Here is a 27,247-nt window from a genome sequence, read left to right on the forward strand (position 1 = left end):
TGGTGAAGGAGGAGTGGGTATAGGAAGTGGCTGGGTTCACAGTGTAGGGGAAGGCATTTCATAATGCCCCTTAATGACAGGTATGGATGTGGTGGGATAGTCAGTGCTATGCATTTTGGAGAACATTTGAGAGATATGTAGAAGTGAAGAGAAGAAGGAGGAGTTTCCCTTGGACGAGTGCAGTCTATGAACAGATATAGGGCCTCTTTACGATCCTGCTGGTCCGGTATCAACGGTGCCGGTAAACTTACTGGCATAGTTGTTACTGGACCGCAGAGTACAAGTTTGCGGGCCGGATGCCCTCCTGCTCCACCAGGTCTGACCTGGTGGGCGGAACGGCACACGCTCGCAGACTTTGACAGTAGCACCGGCACCATTATTAATGGTGCTGGTGCTACCATCTTCCCCATTCCCATTGAGTTGTATGGGACTAGAATGGGAATGAAGAATACAATTTGTCCTGCGCCTGACTGCCCGGAACGCCGGGGTTGTAATACCCTGGTAATTCCGGGAAGCCAGGCACCGGAAAAATCACGAGCCCGATGGCCAGCCTACCGATTTCACCAGCACGCTACTGCAGGATTGGCAATGAGGCCGATAGTTTCTATGGATTTCAGAAATTGGAGAAAAAACCCATAAAAGTTAAAAACCGAAACAAATAGTTTTGGAATGGATTTGACACCTATAGGGGAAGGACATAGCATGTATGAACTGGTAGTAAGGAAGTTGAAATGGTACAGTACTGTATTTGTTCAAAGAGCACTGTCAGTGGTGAGCTGCCATCTACAATCAGGTCATGATGTGCTTGTAGATACGCGCAACCATGATGTCTGTATCAAACTGGTTTGGAATCCTACAGCTCCCCATGGCTTTACCGTTTGTCTGAGAATATCTGAAGAGTGATATATGGTGCAGTAGACATTGGTACCAAGATTAACCGCCTCGGCATGAACATACCCATTGTGTGCTGATAAACATTTGCTACGTCACCCTAATTAAACCTATGAAATTCAGTGAAGCAACTTTGTTAGATCAACATTATGGTTAAGGTACCATAATAAGAATTCAGGTCAAGATCTTGGATGTGATCTTATGATTGTGTTGCCCTAATTAAAACATTAAGGTTGCTGCCCAAAATCTAAAACAGAAAGATGTGTGCCAATGCTTTTAAGCTATTGAACCATAACTCACAACCTCACCATGTGTGAATCATATTACATCACAGATGGCATCCGAAATGCCCATTAATGATATCACTGATAACATCACATATGACATCAACAAATATATCATGGATATATGGACACACTTTAAGAATACTACCCAAAGAGGTTATTTAAAACATGTTGCCCACACAATTTCTTTGCAACTAGCATCCTGTGGGTGCCCGGGACGGCAGATTAGACGCCCTGCAAGTGACCCAATGGGCATTTGAGGTCATAATAGACGATGTTAGGTGTCCTTTTCCAGCTTCACACCACACAGCTTGGGTTCGCTTTGACTCCAAGTCAAATATAGTGATCAAAACACTTAAAGAAGTACTCTGAAACTGAAAGTAAAATATAAAAGATGTTTGCATTTCTTTGTTGCAGGAAAGTCGAGAGAAGTAGATTAATGGTATGATGTACCCTCTGGCATATTCATACATCAGCACTCAGGCAGCATACATATCAATTAACTACTAGAACTCTTACACGAAATTCACTGTCAGCCTCCCAATGACATCTTTCAATCATCAATGTAGCAATGTCTAGGCAATGTATAATATAGAAATCACAAGAACAAGATTCCTTCGTGCAAGATCTACATTTGACTGAGCACATTATTTTACGGACTGATTTGGGTAATCAAAGTACATTCCAATATAAAAACGAAGAAATTAAACATCTGGTAAAAACAAGTTCCCCTTTTAAAGTTATGTTCCTTCGTTTATAAAATGACCTCTTCAGTAGTATAAGACTGTTATGATTAATCGATCATTTCTAAACTGAGAATTTAATTTTAACCAAAAACACCTATAGAGTGATGTCTTACTTTATTATTTTCTGAGTATGTTATCATCATGGTTGAGTAGGGTGAAAGATAGCTAGAAATCTCACGTTAGTATCTCTTCATTCTCATGCCACACAATGTGCATTCTGCAACTGAATATATGCTACTTAATATATGGAACATTAAATGGTAAATCTTCAAAGTCAGATTTATAAACAGTTTGATTTTTCCTCATCGTAGTTTCATTATGAGGTCATCAAAGCTAACACGCTTTAATTGCAAAGAGTTAACAAGTCGAAGGCTGACCACAGCGGCAGGTCAAAGGCAATGGAAAAATGTTAGCTAGCAGGCAGAGGTGAGGAGGCAGTCTTTTAGTTTAGTTTTGAACAATTGTGGGGACTGTTTCTCAGATGTCCGGGGGAAGAGAATTCAATTCAAGTGAAGCAAGAAGAGAGAAATAGTGAAAGCCAGAGGAAGCACAGGGAGGATTAGGAGCCATAAGGGTAGTCAAGGAGACAGAGCAGAGATTAAGGGAAGGTTTGAGATCGAGGAGGATAGATACAGTGGTGCATTACCGTAGCCAGATTTGTGAACCAGGAGAAGAAATGTAAATCTGGCCCTGTTTTGCATCATCAGCCATCCAGCATACTGATGGTATGAGGAAGTAGGTGTGAAGTGAGGGAGTTCAAAGAGAGTCCTGGTGGTGAAGTTAATGATCGTGTTGAGAGGAGAGCAAGCATAGTTCGGGAGACCAAAGAGGTTCAGCAAAATGACAAACAAATGACTAAACTTTGTTGAAGGAATACAGTAAAGTTGCTTAGCGAGAAAAGCAGCTTATATCAAATTGCTATTTATACGTGAAAAAGAACCTTTTTAGAAGAATTATAGATGAGCATCTATGAATACCTGCTTTAGGCTGTCATTCCATTTCAAAGTTTTTGGAAATACCATAAATTATTTGATTTCAGTGTGAGTGGTTTGTTATGGTCGGTTCAGCAAAATGACAAACAAATGACTAAACTTTGTTGAAGGAATACAGTAAAGTTGCTGAGCGAGAAAAGCAGCTTATATCAAATTGCTATTTATACGTGAAAAAGAACCTTTTTAGAAGAATTATAGATGAGCATCTATGAATACCTGCTTTAGGCTGTCATTCCATTTCAAAGTTTTTGGAAATACCATAAATTATTTGATTTCAGTTTGAGTGGTTTGTTATGTCACTAGTAGTCCAATATAACTTAGCAGTGTTGTTGGCAGAGTTGACCTCATTTAATTTTATATCATACTGTAAATGAGTTCCACATTTCTACCATATACACTGTCAGATATGCTGCCTGCCCTGCTCTTCACTCTTTCCTTGTCGTTCATTTATTTATATCTTCCTTCCACCTGGCGAATACCTGCAATTGCATTTGCCTTTTTAACGCATTAAATAATACAGTATAACCTCTACAAGTAACTGCCTCCTCCGTTCTCTTTTGCCATGGGTCTTGTATTTCTTTCACTTGTTCTGTGGCCTTCACCTCTTACACAGTCCTACTTTACAGAGACTTCATTATTGTCACAGCCAGCACTGAGCAGTGTAAAAGGAGTGTGATATATAAAGGAAATTTAATTTAAATCCAGCAGCGTAATTTTCAGCGAGAAGTCACACAACGCGTTGTGAACCAAAAAATGTTGTCAGCATTAAAAATGCTACAACCATATAAAAACACCAATACAATCCAAGATGTATTATACTATCAGTGAACATTGATTTTGTATGTATGTATTTATGTGTATATACAGGAGCAACAATGCATAAGAAATCAGATTTGACAGGAACCAGTGAGCTTCTTACAATGGGGTGAGTTTGAGGGACATTCTCACCAGGTTGTGGATGGAATTATATAGAACAGTCACCGTAGACAATACATAAGTGGCCATACATAGATTAAGGTCAACCAACATTGGACATGTATAAGTGCAGGTAGGCAGTACGGCCAGCTGTGTTCAGGACGTGACCATGATGAGTGAAGTGCTAGAGTGGAGGCAGAGAAAGTCAGGGACAGCGGCAGGTCAAAGGCAATGGAAAAATGTTAGCTAGCAGGCAGAGGTGAGGAGGCAGTCTTTTAGTTTAGTTTTGAACAATTGTGGGGACCGTTTCTCAGATGTCCGGGGGAAGAGAATTCAATTCAAGTGAAGCAAGAAGAGAGAAATAGTGAAAGCCAGAGGAAGCACAGGGAGGATTAGGAGCCATAAGGGTAGTCAAGGAGACAGAGCAGAGATTAAGGGAAGGTTTGAGATCGAGGAGGTTAGATACAGTGGTGCATTACCGTAGCTAGATTTGTGAACCAGGAGAAGAAATGTAAATCTGGCACTGTTTTGCATCATCAGCCATCCAGCGTACTGATGGTATGAGGAAGTAGGTGTGAAGTGAGGGAGTTCAAAGAGTGTCCTGGTGGTGAAGTTAATGATCGTGTTGAGAGGATAGCAAGCATAGTTCGGGAGACCAAAGAGGATGCTTGCACAGGCCAGTTTAAAGAAGACAAAAGTGGTTAAGTGTTGCTTGGCACTGTTGAAAGGAAGGAGGTACCTGACTTTCCTAATATTTAGTAGGTTGAGTCAAGCTGCTGTTCTAGTTTTGGAGATCAAAGTAGAGAAGGTGTGAGAAGGGTCATAGATGACGCCAAAGTTTCTAGCAAAAGAAGAATAGGGCAGAATGTCAGGTGGGAACTGGATCAGCAGAGGAAGAGATGAGATAGAATGTTTGGCAGGGAAGAAGAGCACCTCTGATTTGGTAGAGTTTAACATGACAGAGTGACAGCCATTCAATTTTTAATGGCAGAGAGACACTTGAACAGTTTGATAGGGAGATCAGAGGAGAGTTCAGAAAAAGAGAAGAAGATTTGGGTGTCGTCTATGAAGAGTTGGTACGAGAACATTTCTGGCCCAAGGGCAGAGGTGTAGAGTGGAAAGAGGAGCAGACCCAAGATGCAGCCTTGTGGAACACCAACAGGTAGCAGAGTGAGTTGAGAGGTGGTGTTGCTCCAGGAAACAAAGAATTGGCAGGGTGCAAGGTAAAATTCAATCCAGGCAAGGATTTGACAGAGAATCCCAAGAAGAAAGAGAGTATTAAGGGGGTCAGAGTGATCGGCAGTGTCAAAGAAGGAGATAGGTCAAGCAGAGTACGATAGAGTATAGGTGGGATATACACTTGCGGCACATGCAGCTGTTGTGCCAGCACTAAACGCACCAAAGAAGTTGACCTGAGCCTGAAGAAACCGTGGCTCCAACGTCAATTTCCAAACTGTAATTCGAAAATGATCATCTATGTCATCTGGTGCTCTTGCTGGAAAATCTATATTGGCATGACAGAAAGAAAAGTCAAGCAAAGAATTACAGAGCATAAAAGTTGTATACAGAATCGGAATTTAACCGTGCCAATGGTAGGCCATTTTTTAGCTGTGTACCATACACCAGAGTCACTCACGTGGAGTGTGCTCTTACAGCTGAACTCATTAAAAGACACGTCAGTCAATAAGAAGAAACTACTCAACCAAGAACAAAGACTAATTTATCTTTGTGACTTGGTAGAGACAGGTTTAAATGAATCATTAGACTGGAGATATTTGTAAGCTAGCATAAGCAATGTTTTTGTATTCCACAAGCCAATATTATAAACATCAATTGATACAGTGATATCGACCTTTAAGCAATGTTGAAAAATAAATCTCTCTCAACACACTGCTGTTTTTTTTAAAGATCCTCAATGGACAACAAAGTGACTCAGTGTGAGGCTATGCAACTTATATGAGCGCTCGAGTATGCACCTCCTGACAATCCAGTACAGGACCGAGAGAGAACCAGCATAAAAGCCGAATGAATTTGACACAACGCAGAAATGTTACACAATGTAAGCATGTAAAAACTAGCTCACTTTAGCAATATTGGATATAAATCAGCCGAATGAATTTGACACAACGCAGAAATGTTACACAATGTAAGCATGTAAAAACTAGCTCACTTTAGCAATATTGGATATAAATCGAAGTACTGAACACCCCCGTCTGAGATAGTTGTTCAATACTTCAAGATTTATTTTCATTTTTTTCATTCCTCTAATGGAGGCACGTAAGGCACAAATCACGCATTGTGAAGAGCATTCTAGTTCATTAGCCGAGCAGCTGGTAAGAGAGTTCTACTTCCAGCGTAGATCCTAACGTGTCTCGAAACAGGAAGGTAACAGAGCAGACTTGACTGCGAGTAAAGGAATACACAGTGGACGCCAGAAGTTCGAGTGGACTGCTTCTTGCTGTAAAGGTAAGAAATCGTTTTACATTAACACTCACACAGACTCGATCGGGGTACCCTCAACACAAACAACAGTGCGAGGAAATATAACTTTCCCCGATGTCAGTAAGCTGTAAGAGTGCTAAACTTGTCCGTGCACGCGTGTGTTGTGCTATTCCATCCACATTACATTGGAGCACACGTGTCGGCCGTATTGATTACTTATATGAATAAGCGTGTCATAATTATAGGGGTAAGACACTAACAACACAATTGTGTTAAAAGATCATATGAGTCGACATGGGAAGCCTTTATTAAAACAAAGAGATGGCTCAAACACGTGCTCTTTTGTTTTTATGAAACAGCTACTTTAAAGAAGCTCTACAAGCGTGACATCCCAGAAGAATAAAACAGAAGCTTAATCCCGCCGATCGCGGGACTGGTAGTAAGGCCATGCCAAGGCAGGGGCTTCAATAATCAACAACTGGGCATGATTACGGTAAGAACTTGGGTATGTGAGAAATTACATGTACTATTTTAACTTGCGCTAAAGATGTGCACTGGTTGTTAGTGCATCAAAAAACCAAAGTTAAAAGAGAATGGGCCTCATTACGACCCAGGCGCTAAGTGGTTAACGGCGCCGTAAAAGGCTGCAGTGCCGTTAACCACTTAGCGCCTTACTACGCGGTCCCTTTGCAGGACCCGACCTGAAAGGCTGGTCTGGACCAGCCGTTAAAGTAGGCACCCGCAAAGGGACCTCGCAGGCAATTACGGTACCGCAATTTGCGGTACCATAATTGCCGCCTTCCCCATTCCCATTGAGCCCTATGGGGCAAAAATGGGAATGGGGAAGGGCCATGGTGAAATGGGGAACTACTGCCCCGCCAACCTTGGAATGGGGCGGTATTCCTCCATTTCACCATGGTGGACTCTTTACAACACCGGCACCAACCATGGTGCTAATAGCGCCATGGTTTAGCGCCGCTGCTGTAATGAGGGCCAATGAAAACAGGGTGATAATTAGCTTTCACTCAGATGTCAGGTTCACAAATAACTATGTTAAATCCAATCTCATGTATCCCTTGATTTCCAAATAAAATGCCACCATTGACCTGGGTCTTTGGAACGCCAGGTCTCTACGCAACAAATCTACTGTGGTACTGGACATATTTCTAAGACTAAACTTTCATTTTTATGTATTACTGAAACTTTGATTTTGCCTCATAACACAACTGTTGTTGCCTCTCTGACTACATCCGTGACTTCTTTTGCCCACGTCCCTCGTGCCATCAGTCGTGGCAGGGGTTCTGGTATATTTTATCATCCTTATTGCTCTTCCATTCCTCTCTCTGTTGCTATTCCATCCTATTCTTCCTATGAATATATCTATAAAATCTTGACTATACCTCTGTCTATTTCATTCATCATTGGCTATCGTCCTCCTGGTCCTGTCGGCTCTTTTTCGAAGACATTGACCATCTCTTGTTTCACATCTTACCTAGCCCCAAACCTGTCGTACTGCTAGGCGACTTTAATCTTCACTTATCTTCTATTCATTCCACTACTCCTTTCTCTCTGTTCTTGACTACCCCTTCACACATATCTGGTTCCTCTGTTGATTTAATTTTCCTCTCAACTTTCACTGCATCCTCGGTACTAGCTTTACCTGTCTACCTCTCGGATCATTATCTACTCTCAGTGTCACTAATGTTTTCAATCTCTCAGAACCCCCCTGTTCTTTCTCTCCCAAAACATTTTTTCCAGTGTGCTCTACGAAGCTTTAATCCCACACTTTTTAATACCACCTATACATCTGCTCTCCCTCCTTCTTCACTCTTTTCCACCCTCAATGCTGATGAGGTGGCATCTGCTATTTCCTTATCTCTTTCCTTTTGTCTTGACAAACTCTATTGTTTGTTTGCTTTCCACCCCACCCGGAAACCATCTCAACCTTGGCTATCCCCTCACCTTCACTCCATGCAGCGTCTTCACCGACTTGAAAGGTGTTGGCTTAAATCTAAATCAACACCTGATCATTCTTCCTACTTTTCCTATCACTCTCTCTCTATGATGACTGTTTTCTTTCTGTAAAGCGGGCTTATTTCTCTGTTCTTCTCCATACTCAGTCCACCCATCCTAGGAGTCTTTTTCAAACTCTTGCACAACTTCTTTCTCCTCCCACCCTTCACTACTCTCTTAACTCCATTTTGTCTGCTTCTGACTTTGCTCATTTCTTTTCTTCAAAATTTCTCTCTCTTCATCAAGTTATTGAAGCCTCTCTTCCTCTAGGCACATCACCTCCTCCAGAACAAATATATAAGGGACGCCTGCTTTTAAGTCTGTGGTCTATCAGGCAAAACGATAAAGCTAATGAAAAATTAGACCATCCAGACCAGAGATGACTTTTTCAGTTTGTAATCCTGAACTATTTATTTTTGTGACAACCTATATGTCAAATTACACAATAACAAAATATATTTATATAAAATATGGCTCTTTGAACTTAGAAAACAAACACATCCCTCCAGGCAAACTTCATTCACAACTTCTTCATACATTCATCACATTCACAAACAATAGAAAAAAAAAAATGATATTTTGTTCATATCACAATAGAAAGCATTTTTTCGTTTCACACTCGATTGATTTACAATGTGTCCATCTGTCAACATTCAGAGGATAGAAAAACTGTTTGTCGACATGTTTCGGTTGAGTTCTTGAAGTGGGCAATAACTTCCCTTTGTGTATTATGTTCAACCTTCTTCAGGACAAGAGACGATCGCCAATTCCGCGTGGTCTCATAGACGAGTGGGGGTGTGTGTAAGGCAAAGAGGCCTAGGTCTCCTCTGATTTTTTCAGTGGCTGGCGTGTCGGTTCAATGGAGTAAATCCCGGCGTGAGAGATCTCTTTTAATGAGTTCCACGTCGTGCGTCTCAGTTGAGGGGCTCGCAAAATAGTCAATTCGTCCGAGCTGGGGGTTCGGTAAGATTCTAGGTTCTCTGGAGTGAATCCCTTGGGAGAGTGTGCACGTTGCTGGTCAATCGCAAGTCACGGAGTCACGAAATTGGCGCTATTCGGAACGTACGCCGGATCGCCGCGATCAGTTGCAAAGGAGCGTCAACAGATGCATACACCGACGGATAGAGCTGAGGTCACACCGATTTCGTGACTCCGTGACTTGCGATTGACCAGCAACGTGCACACTCTCCCAAGGGATTCACTCCAGAGAACCTAGAATCTTACCGAACCCCCAGCTCGGACGAATTGACTATTTTGCGAGCCCCTTAACTGAGACACACGACGTGGAACTCATTAAAAGAGATCTCTCACGCCGGGATTTACTCCATTGAACCGACACGCCAGCCACTGAAAAAATCAGAGGAGACCTAGGCCTCTTTGCCTTACACACACCCCCACTCGTCTATGAGACCACGCGGAATTGGCGATCGTCTCTTGTCCTGAAGAAGGTTGAACATAATACACAAAGGGAAGTTATTGCCCACTTCAAGAACTCAACCGAAACATGTCGACAAACAGTTTTTCTATCCTCTGAATGTTGACAGATGGACACATTGTAAATCAATCGAGTGTGAAACGAAGAAATGCTTTCTATTGTGATATGAACAAAATATCATTTTTTTTTTTCTATTGTTTGTGAATGTGATGAATGTATGAAGAAGTTGTGAATGAAGTTTGCCTGGAGGGATGTGTTTGTTTTCTAAGTTCAAAGAGCCATATTTTATATAAATATATTTTGTTATTGTGTAATTTGACATATAGGTTGTCACAAAAATAAATAGTTCAGGATTACAAAATGAAAAAGTCATCTCTGGTCTGGATGGTCTAATTTTTCATTAGCTACATCACCTCCTCCTACATCTACTCCTTCTGCTTTCCTTTCTCATGTTGTTCCTGTTTCCAATACTAATGTTCATCTTCTACTAGCCAAAGCACACCCTACTGCTTCTCCCACTGATCTGATTCCTTCAGCCCTCATTCCCAAGGCCTATCCTTTTCTTGTACCATATCTTGTCTCTTTAACATGTGTCTTTCTACATCTATTTTTCCTGCATCCTTGAATACTGCATCTATTATTCCTATCTTAAAAAAATCAACAGCTAATCCCTTGATTGTTTCTAATTTCCATTCTATTTCTCTTCTATTCTATCTTTCTAAACTTTTAAAACATCTTGTTTATTCCCAGATCTCCTCATGTATCACTGATTCTTTGCTTCTTCCTCGATTTCAGTCTGGTTTTCGTCACCTCTACTCTACAGAAACTGCCTTGATCTCTGTGCTAAATTCTCTTCTTTCAGCTCATTATTCTAAACACTCCTCCTTTCTTATTCTTCTTGATTTGTCTGCTGCATTCGACACTGTAGATCAGTCTCTGCTCCTGGCGTCGCTTTCTTCATTTGGTCTCAAGGGCTCGGTTCTTTCTTGGTTTCATTCTTATTTGGCTAACCAAACTTTCTCTGTCTCTTGAGCGAGCAAGACCTCTACGTCTTTCTCGCTTGGCCATGGGGTACCGTAAGGGTCAGTCCTAGGCCCCTTTCTCTTTTCTTTATACTCATTTCCTCATTTGGCTTATCACATAATTTCTACGCGGATGACACTCAACTATTTCGATCCTTTTCTTCTTTCTCCCCGGATATTCACCACACTCTCACAGCTTGTCTTGTTGCTATAAAATATTGTCATTTTCTCACACTTAATGCAGGGAAGACGGAGAAACTGTTCTTCCGTGCAAACTCTCTCCCTCCTCATCTTCCACCTGCATTCATATCTTTCCCACCCTCTACGCTCCCAATCTCAACCACAGCTCGTAATCTTGGTCTTCACTTTGACTCAAATCTTTCCTTTTCTCCTCATATCTCTCTTACCTCTTGCTCCTGTCATTTTCCTCTTCACAATATCTGCAAAGATCATCCCTTTCTCACCTTCCAAGCATCTAACATTTTAATGTCCTCATTAATATTTTCCTGACTCTTCTTCTCACAAATTGTTGAATAAACTGTTTCAAAGCCTTTGTCACCCGCCTCCTCCTCCTCCTCACCTGTAGTTCCGTCGTCGGATGATTCTTAAGTGGAAATGTCTCTTCTCTCTCTCCAAGCAGAGTCTGGCTTTTTATTGAGGCTTTTAGGATGAGCTCCTCTGGAGGCCACCTTACCTTATCGCTATTGCCCGGCAGTGGGACCTCCAGGGAGACCACCCCACAATCAGGAAAAAGCTTTGCCGAAAAACCCTGAGGATGTGTCTGTGGGGTGTTGGTGCTGAAGTCCTGGGCTCCAGATAAGAATGATGATAATCAGAAGAATTCGTAGTTATTGTACTGAAGAGTTGAGAACTACAATTCCCGACAGGCACTGGTGAGGTAGCAGATCAGCTACAGTATTCCGTGCAGAAAGTGCCTGCAAGGAGGATCCGTATTGGGGGTGGATGGTGACCAAGTTCTGTGCGTAAGGACACAGCCTGGCCTGCGATAGCCCAGTAATGTGGAAACCAAGATGCTCCCGGAGGAACGCGACTTCCGGGTCACTCTGAGGGCCGGAGCGAACATCCCCGCAGAAAATGCGGTAACCGCTAGGAACGCGGTACAGGACTCGGAATCCTGAGTACAGCTCAAAGTGTTCCGGAAGGAACAAGGCAAGCTAAAGCATTCCCGAAAAATGGAACGTACAAGACGAAAGAGGAACAGGGAGAGGTAAGCGAGGAGGAAACAGGTAAGGAAAACAGCAGGAGGATGAGAGGAACACTCGCACAGCGTGGATACCCAGTGGAAGGTAGGGTTGCAACGCATCAAGGAATCCTTCTGACGCGTCTATATACACGTCATGAACACAAAGTGAAAACACTAGAATGCTGCGCACGCTTCCCCTCAGAAGTGAAGCAGCTCAGCCTCTCCTCCATTGATTCCACAACTTCCAAGGTCGGCGAATCAGGACAGTATGACCCTTCTTCAAAGGTACCCCTCCCGGTTTCCCAGGATGACACCTATGGAATTGGCGCAGGAGTCTAGGTGCATTAAGGTTCCTTACTGGTTCCCATGTTCTCTCTGTCCATGGAAACCCCTTCCATAGTATGAGATATTGTACCACTCCATGTCTGTACCTAGAGTTGAGTATACAGGATTCTTCATACTCCTTAGTTGGTTTAGGCTGGGGTTTTTCTTCTTGATCCGTCTGTTGTGTGGATCTGGTTTGTATTCCTAAAGTAGGGAAGAATGGAACAATGGATGCATCTTTCTTAAAGAATGCGGTAAAGATATATTGAATGCCACTGGATTAACTTTCCGATCTGTAGAAAAAGGTGCAATGTATCATGGAGCAAACTTTCCAGAATGTACACACCTGGGTAGATATTTAGTTGATAGCCAAACCTTTTCTCGAGCTTGCCATCCAGGATTCTGCCTTCTTCCCTTGTCTGCCCATCTCTTGTAGTTTTGACAACTAGATAACAGGATCTCTTGGGCCTTTTTGTGATTGTCCTTTAGATTGTTCAATACCTGATTGATAGTTGCCAGTTTATTGGATAGTTTCGCAGAAAAGGGCAGGTGCCTGGGATCATATCCATAAGTACATTTGAAGGGACTCATAACAATCGCTGAGTGAGTGGTGTTATTGTAGGAAAACTCGGCTATTGGTAAGAGATGGTACCAATTGTCTTGCGCCTGATTGCAGAAACATCTGAGATATTGCTCTAGGGTCGCGTAAAGGCATTCTGTCTGCCCGTTGCTCTCTGGGTGAAAATCTGATGATATAGCTCTTTGGATCGGCCACAGTTTACATCGGGAGCCCAGAATTTGGATGTGAATTGCGTTCCTCTGTCTGATACAATGGTGAGAGGTAGACCGTGAAGACGCACTACATCCTTGAGGAATACCTCTGCAGTAACAGAAGCTGTAGGAGTACCTCTCAAAGAGGAAACATGGGCCAACTTGCTGAATGAGTCAACTACTACCATAATAGCAGTGTACCCTTGGGAGTTAGGAAGTTCAACTATAAAATCCATTGATAAATGCTGCCAAGGACCTGCAGGAGGTTGTTCTTGCTGGAGTAATCCCAGAGGATTTTGGCTGTGCTGTATTTATGTAGGGCAAGTGTAAACATACTCCTTGGAATCCTTAGCCATTGTTGGCCACCAAAGGTGGCGTCTTGTCAACTCCAGTGTGACTGTCTGACCTTTGTGTCCGGCTGTTGGAAGGTCATGGCACCATGATAGAGCTCTTGTTTGAAGTGCCTGTGTTGGTAAGTATAACCGGTCTCCCTTGAACCAATACCTCCCCTTCTTGATTATGGATGGATCTTGGAACAAAGCTGTCTTCTGGGCCTCAAATACTCTTTGTAAAAAGGTGGTAACCAATCCTATGAATCTTTTCCCAGTTAACAATAGCTCATGTCCCGTATATCTTCCTGATTCTTCACCATAGCTTCTAGAGAGGGCGTCTGCTAGTTGGTTTTTCTTTCCAGGCAAATAAGTGAGTTCAAAGTCAAACTGAGAAAAGAAATATGCCCACCTGGCGTGACAGGAATTCCGACATTCTATCTGTTGTAAAATACTGGGATTTCTATGGTCGGTGTGAGCCAGAAAGGATGCCTGAACCCCTGTAGTAGATGTCTCCATTCCTCACAGGCTTGTCTAATGGCTAGGAGCTCCTTTTCTAAAACTGAATTATACTTTTCACTTGAGGTGAGAGTCCGGGAGTAATAGGCAATTGGATGTTCCAGCTAATCTTCTTTCTTTTGTAAAAGTGCTGCTCCTATAGCCCCATAAGAGGCATCAGTTTCCACAATAAAGGGTAACGTTTGGTCTGGTTGTCTCAGGATCAGAGCTTTTACAAAAGCTTCTTTGAGCTGTATGAATGCTTTGTCGGCTTCTTGGTTCCTAACACATTTTATCCCCTTCTTAAGCAGAGCAGTAATGGGTAAGACTATGTCAGAAAAATGTGTGATAAATTTACGATAAATGTTTGCTATGCCTAGGAATCTCTGTATATCCTTGACCGAGCCTCGAGTGGGCCATTTAGTGATAGCGTCTGTCTTGTGTGAATCCATTTCCATTTCCAGAATGTTTTTGGAAAGTATAAAGCCCAAATAGGGAACAGTGGAGAAGTCAAATAAGCATTTTTCAGGTTTAGCTAAAAGATGGTGTTTGCGGAGTCTCTGTAGCCCTTCCTTTATGTTCTGACGATGTACTTCAAGCGTGCCTGAATAAATCAAAATATCGTCCAAGTAAACCACCACTGAAGAAAAAAGCAGATCAGCAAATACTTTGTCCATAAACCACTGGAAATCAGCATGAGCATTTACCAAACCAAAGGGCATCACTCGGTACTCATAATGACCCAAGTGAGTTCTGAACACAGTTTTCCATTCGTCCCCTTCTTGTATCCTTAGTAAATGGAACGCTCCTCGGAGGTCGAGTTTGGTAAACCATTGCACTCCCTGCACTGCCTCCATAATGTCCTTGTTAGGGGCATGCGGTATCTATCTCTGAGTGTCAAACTGCTGAGACCTCGGAAATCAATGCAGGGTCTGAGTTCTGTTGTCCCCTTTTTAGAGATGAAGAATAGTGAGGCTCCGGCTGGGGAGGTCGATTCCCGAATAAGGCAGTTTTGAAGATTGGTGGATAGATATTGCTGTAAGGCTTCTTTCTCAGGGAGAGACAACAGAAACATCCTTCCAAACGGAACCACTGCTCCTGGTAACAGCTCAATCTTGCAATCTTCTGGTTGGTGAGGTGGTAGAGGTCGGGCTGAGCATCAATAAACACGTCTTCAAATTCCTGGTCGGCTAGAGGTATAGTATTGACACTTCTTATCTGTACTGAATCATCTTGGTGGGTTTGTTCCCTTTCGAGACCAAGACAAGACTGAAAAGAATATTTAGAATGAAACTCCACCATGTTAGTCTCCCAGTCAATGTTTGGATTATGTTTCCCGAGCCAGGGAATTCCTAGGATAACCGGGAAATGGGCTGCTCGTATCAAATCGAAAACTAGACTTTCTTGGTGTGAATTCATTGTGACAGTAACCTCTTGGGTTTCCTGAGTTATAGGGCCGGAAGTTAAAGGCATACCATCTGTGCCTTCTACTGGTATCGCTTGGTGTTTTTCTCTTCTGGGTATGATTTGCTGTTTTGCCCATTGACCATCCATGAAGTTGCCAGCAGCACCGCAATCTAGCATAGCAAGACATTCGACCGCACAGTCTTTCTTCCATTCTAACACTACCCTAAACACCATCAAATGATGAGAGGTGTCCAGGTTCACCGGTGTAGCGGTCACACAGGGATTAATAGTGGAAACCCCTCCCTTGTTCCTATTCAGGGTCGGGGTTGATCATTTCCCGATCTCCTGGGAGGCACCTCAGGACAGTCGCGTAGAAGGTGCTTTTCTGACCCACAATACATACATAGGTTCAAGTCCTTGCCACGTTTTCTTTCTGGGGGAGTCAAGGGTCCTCTGGCTGTACCGATTCGCATAGGTTTGTCAGTCTGGGATACTGGTGAGCACTTCTCTGAGGTGAATGGGAGGCTAGGAGGTAACAGTGTGAAAGGCCTAGGTCTTCTTCTTTCAGCTTGCCTTTCCGATAGCCTGTATTCAATTTGTAAGGCTAAGGAAACCAAGTCCTGGAATGTAGTAGGTCTGTCAATCCTGGCCAGCTCGTCCTTTATTTCTTTGCGCAGACCTCTCCTGAATAGTGTCCGTTTGGCTGAAACAGACAATCCGGTTTCCAGTGTGATTCTTTAGAAATTGGATATGTAAGTCTGCACGTCTGAAGATCCTTGTATGGTGTCCAAAAGGTTCTCATATGAAGTGTATAACACTTTGGGTCTTTCAAACCAGGCACAAAACTGTTGTACGAAGAATCCATAGTCATTAAGGGCCGGATCTGAATTAGTTACCAATGGAGTAGCCCAAGCCAAAGCATTTCCTATGAGACTAGAAATTAGGAATCCTACTCTAGTCCTGTCTAACTCATAGGTCTTGGGGCGGAATGTGTAATAGACCATGCAGGCATCCAAAACTCCTTTATGCTCTTGGGGTTGCCATCAAACTTGCCACAAGGCAAATACAATGGGGGAAGGTCTCCTCGACACTCTTCTCTCTGGTGAACCTTTTGCCTTAGTGCTGTGTTGTCTGCTTTCAAGGCAGTGTTGTCTGCTTTCAAAGTTTGTACTTCTAAAATTGATTCCTTGTATGGCATTGTCAAGCTCTTGGTATTGTTCTAGGCTGGCCATCTTTGGGTTTTGCAAGCTCTCACAAACTGTTGAATAAACTGCTTCAAAGCCTTTGTCACCCGCCTCCTCGTCCTCCTCACCTGTAGTTCCGTCGTCGGATGATTCTTCCGTGGAAATGTCTCTTCTCTCTCTCCTAGCAGAGTCTGGCTTTTTATTGAGGCTTTTAGGGTGAGCTCCTCTGAAGGCCATCTTGCCTTATCGCTATTGCCCGGCAGTGGGACCTCCAGGGAGACCACCCCACAATCAGGGAAAAGCTTTGCCGAAAAACCATGAGGATGTGTCTGCAGTGTGTTGGTGTTGAAGCCCTCGGCTCCAGATAAGAATGATGATAAACAGAAAGAATTCATAGTTATGAGACTGAAGAGTTGAGAACTACAATTCCCGACAGGCACTGGTGAGGTAGCAAATCAGGTACAGTATTCCATGCACAAAGTGCCTGCAAGGAGGATCCGTATTGAGGCTGGATGGTGACCAAGCTCCGTATGTAAGGACACAGCCTGGCCTGTGATAGCCCAGTAATGTGGAAACCAAGGTGCTCTTGGAGGAACATGACTTCCGGGTCACTCCGAGGGCTGGAGCGAACAATCCCACAGCAAATGCGGTAACCGCTAGGAAAGCAGTACAGGACTCAGAAACCCGACTACAGCTCAAAGAGTTCCGGAAAGGAACAAGGCAAGGAAAAGCGTTCTGAAAAACAGAACGTACAAAAAGAAAGAGGAACAGGTGGAGGTAAGCGAGGAGGAAACAGGTAAGGAAAACAGCAGGAGGATGAGAGGAACACTCTCAGAGTGTGGATACCCAGTGGAACGTAGGGTGGCAACGCGTCGAGGAATCCTTTCGATGCGTCTATATACACGTCATGAACAAGAAGTGAAAACACTAGAATGCTGCGTACGCTTCCCCTCGGAAGTGAAGCGGCTCAGCCCCTCCTCCATTGATTCCACAACTTCCAAGGTTGGTGAATCATGACAGTATGACCCTTCTTCAAAGGTACCCCTCCCGGTTTCCCAGGATGACACCTATGGAATTGGAGCAGGAGTCTAGGTGCATTAAGGTTCCTTACTGGTTCCCATGTTCTGTCCGTCCATGGAAACCCCGTCCATAGTATGAGATATTGTACCACTCCATGTCTGTACCTAGAGTCGAGTATACAGGATACTTCATACTCCTAAGTGTGGTTTAGGCTGGGGTTTTTCTTCTTGATCCATCTGTTGTGTGGATCTGGTTTGTATTCCTTAAGTAGGGAAGAATGGAACACTGGATGTATCTTTCTTAAAGAATGTGGTAAAGATAACTTGAATGCAACTGGATCAACTTGCCGGTCTACAGAAAAAGGTGCAATGTATCGTGGAGCAAACTTTCCAGGATGTGCACACCTGGGTAGATATTTAGTTGATAGCCAAACCTTTTCTCCAGCTTGCCATCCAGGATTCTGCCTTCTTCCCTTGTCTGCCCATCTCTTGTAGTTTTGACGACTAGATAACAGGATCTCTTGGGCCTTTTTGTGATTGTCCTTTAGATTGTTTAATACCTGATCGATAGTTGGCAGCTTAGTGGTTTGTATCGCAGAAAAGGGCAGGTGCCTGGGATCAAATCCATAAGTACATTTGAAGGGACTCATTCCAATCGCTGAGTGAGTGGTGTTATTGTAGGAATACTCGGCTATTGTTAAGAGATGGTAACAATTGTCTTGTGCCTGATTGCAGAAACATCTGAGCCATTGGTCTAGGGTCATGTTAAGGCGTTCTGTCTGCCCGTTGCTCTCTTTGTGAAAACCTGATGACATAGCTCTTTGGATCTGCAACTGTTTACATAGGGAGGCCCGGAATTTTGGTGTGAATTGCGCTCCTCTGTCTGATACAATGGTGAGAAGTAGACCGTGAAGACGCACCACATCCTTGAGGAATACCTCTGCAGTAGCAGAAGCTGTAGGAGTACCTCTCAAAGAGGAAAAATGGGCCAACTTGCTGAATGAGGCAACTACTACCATAATAGCAGTGTACCTTTGGGAGTTAGGAAGTTCAACTATAAAATCCATTGATAAATGCTGCCAAGGACCTGCCGGAGTTGCTTCTTGCTGGAGTAATCCCAGAGGTTTAGCTGTGCTGTATTTACTCCGGGCACATGTAGGGCAAGTGGAAACATACTTCTTGGAATCATTAGCCATTGTTGGCCACCAAACGTGGTGTCTTGTCAACTCCAGTGTGGCTGTCTGAACTTTGTGTCCGGCTGTTGGAAGGTCATGGCACCATGTTAGAGCTCTTGTTTGAAGTGCCTGTGTTGGTAAGTATAACCGGTCTTCCTTGAACCAATACCTCCCCTTCTTGATTATGGATGGATCTTGAAATGAAGCTGTCTTCTGGGCCTCTAATACTCTTTGTAAAAAGGTGTTAACCACTCCTATGAATCTTTTCCCGGTTAACAATAGCGCATGTCCCGTATATCTTCCTGATTCTTCACCATAGCTTCTAGAGAGGGCGTCTGCTAGTTGGTTATCGTTATCAGTCAAATAAGTGAGTTCAAAGTCAAACTGAGAAAAGAAATATGTCCACCGGCGTGACGGGAATTCTGACATCCCATCTGTTGTAAAATACTGAGATTTCTATGGTCGGTGTGAACCAGGAAAGGATGCCTGGCCCCCTGTAGTAGATGTCTCCATTCCTCACAGGCTTGTCTGATGGCTAGGAGCTCCTTTTCTAAAACTGAGTAATTCTTTTCACTTGAGATGAGAGTCCGGGAGTAATAGGCAATTGGATGTTCCATCTGATCTTCTTTCTTTTGTAAAAGTGCTGCTCTAACTCATTGGTCTTGGGGCAGAATGTGCAATAGACCATGCAGGCATCTAAAAACTAATTTATTCTCTTGGGGTTGCCGTCAAACTTGCTACAAGGCAAAGACAATGGGGGAAGGTCTCCAAAACCCTCTTCTCTGGGGGAAGGTCTCCAAAACCCTCGTCTCTCTGGTGAACCTTTTGCCTTAGTGTTGTGTTGTCTGCTTAGGCAGTGTTGTCTGCTTTCAAAGTTTGTACTTCTACATTGATTTCTTGTATGGCATTGACAAGCTCTTGGTATTGTTCTAGGCTCGCCATCTTTGGGCATTGCAAGGTCTCACAAACAGTTGAATAAACTGTTTCAAAGCCTTCGTCACCCACCTCGTCCTCCTCCCCACCTGTAGTTCCGTCGTCGGATGATTCTTCTGTGGAAATGTCTCTTCTCTCTCTCCAAGCAGAGTCTGGCTTTTTATTGAGGCTTTTAGGATGAGGTCCTCTGGAGGCCACCTTGCCTTATCGCTATTGCCCGGCAGTGGGACCTCCAGGGAGACCACCCCACAATCAGGGAAAAGCTTTGGAAAAAACCCTGAGGATATGTCTGCAGGGTGTTGGTGTTGAAGTCCTGGGCTTCAGATAAGAAGGATGATAATCAGAAGAATTTGTAGTTATTGGACTGAAGAGTTGAGAATTACAATTCCCGACAGGCACTGGTGAGGTAGCAGATCAGGTACAGTATTCCGTGCAGAAAGTGCCTGCAAGGAGTATCCATATTGAGGGTGGATGTTGACCAAGCTCTGTGTGTAAGGACACAGCGTGGCCTGCGATAGCCCAGTAATGTGGAACTCAAGGCACTCCCGGAGGAACGCGACTACCGGGTCGCTCCGAGGGCCAGAGCGAACAATCCCGCAGCAAATGCGGTAACCACTTGGAACGCGGGACAGGACTCGAAACCCGAGTACAGCTCAAAGAGTTCCAGAAGGAACAAGGCAAGCCAAAGCATACCGAAAAACGGTACATACAAAAAGAAAGAGGAACAGGGGGAGGTAAGCGAGGAGGAAACAGGTAAGGAAAACAGCAGGAGGATGAGTGGAACACTCGCACAGCGTGGACACCCAGTGGAACGTAGGGTTGCAACGCATTGAGGAATCCTTCCGACGCGTCTATATACACGTCATAAACAAAAAGTGAAAACACTAGAATGCTGCGCACGCTTCCCCTCGGAAGTGAAGCAGCTCAGCCTCTCCTCTATTGATTCCACAACTTCCATGGTCGGCGAATCATAACACTTCTTTTGTTCTACTACTCTGTTTGGACTTCCAAGTTCCCATCCTGCCCCTTTAAGATCAGTCTTTAACTCTTCCATCTGTCTATTTTGCCTTCTTCCCTATCGGGATTCTATTTCCTCTTCTCTTGCTAAACTCGGCTTCCTGCCTTTCCACTCTCAAATCAAATTTCACTTTCTTTGTCTCGTTTTCAAATCCCTCTATGGTCTTGCCCCCTACTTTGCTTTACTCTTATCTTTCTATATTCCTTCTCTTCCCACTTTAGGCTTGTGGTTCCTCATTCCCATGTGGTCAGTCTCGTTTCTGATCTTTTGAGCTTCTTGCTCCTCTCAACTTGCACGCTCTCCCACTTTCTCTTCATTCCATTAGTGTCTATTCTCTTTTCCGTGCTTCTCTAAAAACGTACCAACTTCAACATCCCTGATTGATTGTTATCTGATCTGACTGCCTATTCAATTTTATTGCACCGTGTTTCATTTTAAATGTATAGCGCTTTGACTTAAGGCGCTCTACAAAATAGAAATAAATTACAAATACGAATACAATCCTCTACAGAACCCATAAAACTTGGGTCTAGTTGAAGAAGACCTGTGACACCATAGGAAATGATACACCAGAGCAGAGAGAATATGCACATTTACTGTGGTAAAAAGAATATTATATTGGGAACTGTATGGCCAATCTCCAGAGAAACAACAAAGCCCATCCATGAATGGATAAACCAGAACATACACTCTTTGTACATTGAGTCCCCTGAAGGCCAGCCTAAACTATACCTGTGAATATTGTTTAGTGGTACCGGGTGAACCTAGACTGAATACAGTAGCCATGTTTGACTTGGGAGTAGCAAGTAGATTTAAGGATAATACCTATGCTGTGCTATTGAGGATTGGTATTCTGAATAAAGAATACCCAGAGGAAGTTCACACAGTTGATAGTTCCTGAGTCACATCAGGTACTAACCTCTATCAGATCATTCTTCTGGAAAGTAAACAACATCAAGACAAAGGGCCTCATTACTCGGACGGCGGTGGACCAAGGTGCTACAAGCACCTTGGTCCATGCTGGTAAAATACCGGCACCGCCTTGGTGGAAAGGGGAATTACCGCCCTATTCCAAGGTTGGTGGGGCGGTAATTCCCCCTTCCCCCATTGCCCTTCCCCATTGCCATTTTTGCCCCATAGGGCATAATGGGAATGGGGAAGGTGCTAATTACGGCACAGCAAATTGCTGTACCGTAATTAGCTCCCTGGTCCCTTTGCGGGTTGGTTTTTAACGCTTGCAAAAAGCAGGCGTTAAATTCTCCAACCCGCAAAGGGACCTCGTAGTAAGGCAGTAAGGGTTTACCGGTACCAGTAAAATACCAGTACCGGTAAACCCTTACCGGCCAACCGTGTAATGAGGCCCAACATCTTATTGAATGTGATTACATAACCTCAGTTAAAGGTTATAATGGCCTCAAGTGGCTTGTACGCCATAATATGCAGACCAATCTGGGCCAAACTGATTATTCATTTTTCCTTCATATCGTGAGCATGGCACTTTCGTCCTGACCCGGTTTCTTTATCTACGACACATTTTGCAGTTGTGGCCCGGCCTCCCACAACTGCTATAGTGGAATTACCTGCTGAATACCAGGATGTTCTGGTGGTGTATAGCAAAAAAAGAGTCTGAGACTCTACCACTACATAAGGATTATGATTGTTCCATAGGCTTGCACCTCAGACTTGCACTGATCCCTGGGAAGATATGCACACTTTCTAGTAAGGAAAACGAAACACTGTTGGAATATATCAAGGACAGCTTTCACAAGGGGTTCATCTGGCTATTGCCCTCATCTGTAGGAGCTCAATTGTTCTTTATCAACAGGAAGGGTGAAGACAAAGGCCCTCTGTAAATTACAGAGATCTGAACACCAACATTATCCACAATCCTTACACTATACAATTGCACTTCCTTGCAAGACCAAGTCAAGGAAGAACATGTCTATAGTAAACTTGAACTAATCAGAGCATATAAAATGTTGCGGGTCAAAGTGAGAGACAAGTGGAAGATGTCCTTCAACACTCAATTGGGTGATTTTGAATCACTGGCGATACCTTTCAGTCCCTTCGGTGCACCGGCCACATTTCAGAAGTTTTTCAATGACATCTTTCATGACTACTCTGACTTATTTGTGATCATATACATGGATGACAACCTTACTTAATCCAGTCTCCTAACCAATCTTCTCCAGCATGGGGTCTGGCATGGATTCACATGCTCATGAATATTCTCCGTCGTCAAGCTGGGAATCCTTGGTAAAAGAAAAAATCAATTTCAGTTTCATTTCTGAACTGTCTTTCTCCTAACAACCAATCACTGAGCACTGGGTCATACTGCCCCTAGCCAATGACTGCCCTTAACCTAAGCCCCTCCTCTGGCAGCCATGTTCAGATTTTTACCGCACCTTCAAGTGTTGGGAGTCCTCGTGCTTAGCTCTCGAGCTTCTACTGCATTGTTTTGCTTTTTAGAAAGAGTTTACTCTATTTTTCGGTCAATCGAGCCTTGTGCTCCATCGATCAACCTTCCAATTCCAGCCATTTTTTCGATTCTTCAGCGCCCCTCAACGGCAGATTTCATCAAGTTTCTTCATGTAGGCTTCCAGAAGATTCTTCAGGCCTACACCGCGTGCACAATGTCGGAGGAGAAGAAGGATTCCACCCCCCTGTTCAAGCTTTGCTCTGAAAGTGGCTTACAGAATGTTTTCTCGGATGTCAAACATTCACAGTGGCTTTACTGCCTGTACGCTACGCACAACGAGGAAGATTGTGCGTTTTTCCACGTTGAATTATCGGCGTAAGAAGCTGAACGAGTGGCTACAGGCTAAGGCCTCTGCACCGGGTGGTTCCCAGCGGTATGACTCTCCCGGATCCAGGAAAGCTGAGCGGGCTTCTAAGTCCTTTGATGGTGCCCCTCCCGTGGGGTCCCAACATAAGGCTAAGCACTGTGAGTCCACTGCTAACAGGAGCGCCATTGCGGTGGTCTCCCCAGTGGCCAGGACACATCGAATGTCTCCAGCGACTTCAGTCTCCAGTCAGCACTCAGGATCATCGTCCAAGAGAAAGTCGGAGCATCCGTGCAAACTCAAGGAGGCCCCGGAGACAGCCAAGGAGAAGTCCAAGAACGAAATGCCGGAGAAGGCCAAGGGGGGTTCAGGGCTCTGAACCTCCCCCTAAGGAGAAGGCCAAGCAGGACAAGGAACCGGTCCTGACCGTGAAGGCCCAGGTACACCTGACGAAGGCCCTGCCTTCCATCGAGGTGGTGGTGGCATCCCTCTCGAAGGCCATGGAGGCAAATCCGCAGGGCGCACCCCCGAAGGCAAGAGTGTCCCTCCATGCTAGGAGGGAGTCTTAATTCCAGCCCACAGAGAAGAGCCTGGAGAAGAAGATGCCAGTCATCTCCCCATGACCGTACCCAGTGGATGCAAAGATGGGGGGGTGCAGAGATCCTCCACGGTATGGATATCACCTCGGAGGAGGAGCTTGTCTACCTTCAGACCATCCAGGAGGAGCAGGCCCTATGACAAGGGTGCTGACGGAGGCGATGATGAAGACGACGAGGATACCATTGAGGAAGGCGACGGAGAGCCACATGTCATCAAGGGCCTGGGCTGTCTACCTATGCCCCAGCTTCCTATTCCACCATTGCTGCAGCTGCCTCCTCCGCTTGAGCTGCCACCTAGAGACGTCTCTGTGGACATTCTATCTACGCTACATACTCTGGTATTCGAGATACAGATGAGAATGCCTATTGCGGTGCTGGTGATGGCCGACCTCCTGGCAACAGGGGAACCCCCGGCCAAAAAGAGGAAGAGGCACCCACTGCCTCCTTGCCACCCCTCACCGCCCTCTCCCACCCCGGGGGGTGAGACAGACCCTGACACGGCGACAACAACAATGAGCACGGACGACAGCGATGGGCTGGGGGACCTCCTGTCACTACCTCCCAGATCCTCCCCACCGGATAAGATAGCCTTGTTTCAAGTGATGATCTCCAGAGCTTTGGAGCTCTTCCAGCTCGCTCCAGAGGAGAAGAAGAAGGAGGGCTTCTTGTACCAGTGCCATGAGGCGAAGTGAAAGACCATTGTTTCGGTCTCACTCCTGGATGACATTTGGGACAAAGGCTTATCTCTCATGAAGAACCCTTCTACAGTCCCGGTGAAGAGGGATCGCCTTTAGAAGAAGTACAGAGTGCCGGACTCTGCGCCCAAGTACTTGCGGGCCAACCATCGCCGGACTCGGTGGTCTCGGCAGCGGTCAAGAAGAAGTCGTGGGGCGCTTCTTCCTCAGCAGTGTCCACCCCTCCAGACAGCGAGGGGAAGAAGTTAGATGCCATGGGACAATGTGTGATCTACTCTGCGGCGACGACCATCGAGGCCGCCAAAGCCCTCGCTATCGTAGCGCGATACGACCAGGAGCTGTGGTTCAGGATCGCTCCCATCCTGGACTTAGTCCCCGACGACAAGAGGTTGGAGGCGTTGGAAATTCTGCAAGAAGGTGAGTTGGCTTTGGACCACGCCTTCACGGTGGCCATGGACATCGCTGATGCAGGGTTCTGGCAGATGGGCAACAGGGTTTGCCTTCGTCATCGTGGCTGGCTCAAGGTCACCAACTTTCGACAGGATGTACAGACAAGGGTTTTGGACATGCCCTTTGACAGACAAAATCTCTTCGGGAAGACTGTAGATGAGTCCCTACAGGCTATCAAGACAGACACAGAGATGGCACATGCCCTGGGCATGCTACAGCAGTGACGGCCGTCCTTTCGATCCCCAGGAGGCAAGTCTTCTCGTTCTTCCAAGGGTTATGGCGGGAGTTCCTCTTCGTACCACCAGCCCTCCCGCTCCTCACCACAGGAGACCAACAGGGGCCGTTCCAATGCTTTCGGAGGAGGACTTTGTCGTCGCCAGGGTCCCCAAGGAGGCCCTTCGAGGTACAAGCAAGAATTAACTGGCTGTGATGTCAGGCCCCCACCCGTGCACCCCTGCACCCCTGTGGGAGACCGGCTGTCAAACTTCATTAGCTTGTTGAAGACCATCTCCACCGACCGTCGGGTGCTGGACACTCTCGCCCACAGACACACCCTGGAGTTTCAATAGAAGTTTCCCCGAATACCACCTGTGGCAAGTCAGGAAAACTACGTCCCTCAGCTGCTGCTGGAGGTTAGGGCCATGCTAAAAAAAGGGGCCATAGAGCTTGTACCAAAGCGGCTCCTGGGCTCCGGAGTGTACTCAAGGTACTTCCTGTGAGAAAGAAGACAGGGGGCTGGAGGCCCATTCTCGACATCCGACGACTGAACAATTACATCAAGTCCCAGAAGTTTTGAATGGTCACTCTTCAGCATGTGCTCGGACAGCTGGAAGAGGGAGACTTTCTGTCGTTGTTGGAACTGAAGGATGAGTACTTCCACATCCCAATTCACAAGGGACACTGCAAGTTTCTGCCCTTCGTCATCCAGGGGAAGCATTACCAATTCAAGGCCCTTCCCTTCGGATTGAAGTCGGCACCAACGGTCTTTCCCAAGTACCTGGTGCTGGTGGCGGCACATCTGCGACTGCAAGGGATCCATGTCTACCCTTACTTGGATAACTGGCTCATCAGTGCTAGCTCAAGAAGCAACATTGTTGACCACACAGCGAGGACCGTCCATCTACTGATGGATCTGGGGTTCTCAGTGAATTATGCAAAGCACTGCTTCACTCCATCGCAGGACGCGCTGTTCCTGAGATCCCGGCTCAACACAGTGTCATGCCTGGCGTGACCGTCAGAGGAGAGAGTGGCGGCCCTCATGGGCAAGGTGCAACGGCTGCTCGCTCTGAAGATCGCCATGGTGAGGGCCATCAAGTCTCTGCTCGGCATGATGTCGTCATGCATTTAACTCATCCGACTCTGCAGGCTATGGATGCGGCCACTGCAGGAGTTCATTAACGCCCATTGGATCCAAGTGTCTGGAAGCTTCTAGAACAAGATGGCGCGCAACGTGGGGTTCCGTCAGGTGATATGATGGTGGGGTGTGCGCTCTAATCTGACCAGCAGTGTGGATTTCCAGGCCCCAGCACATCAGGAGACTATGATGACAGACGCCTCCCTGGAGGGATGGGGAGGCCACACCGGAAGTCTTCACGCCAGAGGCCTGTGACTCCCAGAGGAAAAGGCACTGCACATCAACGTGCTGTAGCTACGAGCTGTGTTTTGGGGACTCAAATCTTTCCTGCCGTCCCTCACGGGCAAGGCGGTGCGGGTCTTCACCAGCAATACCACCATGATGTTTTCCATCGGAAAGCAGGGGGGCACCAGGTCCCCAGTGCTCTCCAAAGAAGTGCAGGATTTATGGCACTGGGTCGTCACTCAGGGGATGTTCCTCATTCCGTTTCATCTGGCAGGAGTCAAGAACACGGTCGCTGACTATCTGAGCAGGGAACTTCGCTCGTGCCACGAGTGGGAGTTTTGATAGGACCTAGTGGAGAATCTGTTCCGCAAATGGGGCAGATCGACTTGCTTGCGATGGCGATGAACAACAAGTGCCAGAGGTTTGCCAGCAGGTTTCCCCAGCAGGGGATCATGTGGGACTCATTCTCATTCCCTTGAGAAGGCCTCTTTCTGTATGGGTTCCCTACATTGCCGTTGTTACTATGAGTCATCAATCTA

At 45.3% G+C, this 27,247-nt stretch overlaps 1 long non-coding RNA gene across 1 annotated transcript in view; it reads left to right on the plus strand.

Annotated features, from left to right (window-relative positions):
- Positions 1-6,206: 6,206 nt before the first annotated feature.
- Positions 6,207-27,247, plus strand: part of LOC138472525 (uncharacterized) — a 67,893-nt gene continuing 46,852 nt past the window's right edge. Inside the window, exons 1-2 of the long non-coding RNA XR_011268623.1 lie at positions 6,207-6,294; positions 6,630-6,763. This is a non-coding gene — a long non-coding RNA (uncharacterized lncRNA). The remainder of the gene's footprint in view (positions 6,295-6,629; positions 6,764-27,247) is intronic.

This window comes from Ambystoma mexicanum, chromosome 8 (genome assembly GCF_040938575.1).
Source record: "Ambystoma mexicanum isolate Mex_15411 chromosome 8, UKY_AmexF1_1, whole genome shotgun sequence".
In the NCBI taxonomy this organism is placed as follows: domain Eukaryota; kingdom Metazoa; phylum Chordata; class Amphibia; order Caudata; family Ambystomatidae; genus Ambystoma; species Ambystoma mexicanum.